Source organism: Propithecus coquereli, unplaced genomic scaffold, assembly GCF_000956105.1.
Source record: "Propithecus coquereli isolate 6110/MARCELLA unplaced genomic scaffold, Pcoq_1.0 Scaffold85, whole genome shotgun sequence".
Classification (NCBI taxonomy): domain Eukaryota; kingdom Metazoa; phylum Chordata; class Mammalia; order Primates; family Indriidae; genus Propithecus; species Propithecus coquereli.
The window spans coordinates 975,145-978,106 of record NW_012154729.1 but is presented as its reverse complement, the minus strand read 5'-3'; positions in this window follow the sequence as shown (position 1 = coordinate 978,106).

The window sequence follows — 2,962 nt, the reverse complement described above, 5'->3', positions numbered from 1 at the left end:
ATTAATCCATTAAGAAAACACTACCCTAGTATAAAATGTTTAAGTGATTCTAAGAAAAAAAAAATGGCCACTGGGCACAAATAGATAATTCTTAGGGAGTTATATACAGTCAAAGGATACCAATGGACAATTCTCAGACATAAAAAATACTAACTCATGTAGTAATCACAGATTCAATTCAGCAAATACTTACTGAGCATTTATTTAAGATCTTGGGATACATGAGTGAGCAAAACAGACAAGAATTCTTCTTCCTCATGGCACTTACTTCCCAAAAGAGAAAAAATACCAATTAAAATACCATTGTTACAATCTAAATTAATAGAAGTTTTTTCAAAAGATGGTGTTGTAGATTTGTTATATGGTCACACTTATTGACTGCTGATCACAGCATACCTTGAAATAACTTTTCTAGTAAATATTTGACAATATATCAAAAGACTAAAGTTATTAGATATTCTGTGTTTCAGAATATGAATAAGTAATGAGGTAATTAGAGATATAGGTAAAAATACCTACATCAATTTTGAGTTGTGCTTTTTTCGTATTTTAACCTCTGAAATTGGAATGGCTCTTCCAATCCTTGATACTTTAGAATTGTCATAATTGAATTAGTATATTTTCTTCTCATTTGTACAATGGTGCATGTAAGAGAGAATAAATATAGCATATAGTGATACTTGTTTTACAAAAGCAAAAAAAAGGAAACAATAATGTTTTTTATTTATGGAGTACAGGGACTATGCTAAACACTTTATGTGTATTATTGGAATCATTTACTTCTTACAGCTCTGCTAAGTAGTTGGTCTTATTAACTTCTTAGAATCGAAGAGATTGAGTCCCAAAGAGGTGAAGTAACTTGGCTACTAAGTTATGTTTCAAACCTAGGTCTCTGACTCCAAAGTCCATTTAATAAACACACAAGTATCTTTCCTCCCTGATGTAAACTTCTAACATTAGGAACTTTGATGAATACATTTTAGTAGAGCCATCTGATTAACTATTATAAGGTAGTTAAAATCATTTTTAAAGAGTAAGAGCTTAAGAAAATGTTATTAGATAATGTCTGGTTGAAAACATAAAAAGTAAGCATGTAGTGTATAATAAAATCTGTGTGCACAGAAACATATTCAAGAGAAATAACCTTGTATTTTTGTTTTGTAAACATCTTTATTTCTATATTAAGCCTGTATTTTCTTTGATTCATTCATATCAAATATTTATTAAACATCTTTTGTGTGCTAGGTACTGTATGGTGACTTAACAATACTTCTGTAATCAGAAAAGAAAGTGCAGAAAGTTGAGGCATTTTAATAAGATTCTATTAAGAATGGTTGGGGGAAGAAATTTGCTTTTTAGTTGATAAATATTACCACTTAACAAACACCTCTATTTTCAATTTCCTTACCTATAAACTGGAGTAATACCTACCTGCAAAGGAATAATGTGGAAATTAAGTAAGATAATGGAAGTGAAAATATTCCATAAAGTTAAAATTATTTTTACACATTCAAGAATTTAAGATTTCAAAAAAATCAGCTACCTGAAAATTTAATTTCAGAAAAAATATTTGAAATGATAGCTGTAAGTTATATTTAAATTTTTTCCATTTCAAATTTTACAACTTTTATTCTGTTAGGCAGCTACACGTTATGGATGAAACACATGTGATTAACCAAGTGAAAGAAGATGTATGCTATGTGTCTCAGGATTTTTATAGAGATATGGATATTGCAAAGTAAGTATAATTATAATTAATATAAGAATAGGAAAGTTGATTCTTGGGGGATATTAACACATAATTAAAATATTTCATAGATCTGTATTTTGTTTTTCAGATTGAAAGGAGAAGAAAATACAGTAATGATAGACTATGTTCTGCCTGACTTCAGTACCATTAAGAAGGGCTTTTGTAAGGTAATTTCAAAAATCATTAAGCATATTTGTTCAAATGACCACCTCAGTCAAATCTGAAAAAGCATTTTTTCAGGTCCAGCTGGGATTGGCAGGGCCTTCGAGAGTTGATGACTTCCTTCCTGGTGGCCGTTTCACCAGGCACAAGTGATATTTGATTAGTAAATTTCTCACTGAATTTATTTAGAAAAAGAACTATCAGCCGATTGAGAGGACATGGAACAAATCTGAAGATAAACAGTGTCATTACCTATATTATGGTTAACCCATTTCTGTTTATTGAAGAATTAGTTTAAATCCAGTTAGTAATTGGTTATTTTCCTATTGTGAAAATTATTAACATCGCTGACCCAGGGCCGAACTTTACTCCTGTTTGGTCTGACGTGATGGGATTGTAGTTGAAAAGGACAAATTCCAGTGCACTTTCAAAGTGTTGAGAAGCACTTTGTCTTGGATGTCAAAATAATTTGTCCTTATCTTTGATTAGCTCAGATAAAATCAGTTCTGTGTTTGGGTAAATGTGAAGTTTGCCCTTTTACTTACCAGGTTAATGAGGACTGTTCGGAAGTCAAAAATCTTTGGTCAGAAACATAAGTATATTTGCACAAGGAGACATTTGTGCTAATATTCATTGCAGTATACTTTAAAGCAATCAAAAATTGGGAACAGCCTAAATATCCACTAGTGAAAGGATAATAATTTTTGATACATTCATATTATAAAATGATCAGTAATGAAAATGAAGTAGAGCTACATGATGAACATGGATAAATCTCAGAAATCTGATGTTTAATAGAAAAGCAAATTTTAGAAAGCTATGTATACTTTCAGTCTATGCAGAATAATACTTGTTATTTAGGTCTACATAAATATGAAGTAAAAGTATAAACTATGTGTGTGAACGATGAAACACCAAGTTAAAAAGGGGAATGCCAATTTATCTGGAACGCTGCATTAAGGCTGGGAGAGGTGGCTTACTGCCTGTAATCCCAGCACTTTGGGAAGCTGAGGTGGGAGGATTGCTTGAGCCCAAGAGTTCAAGATCAGG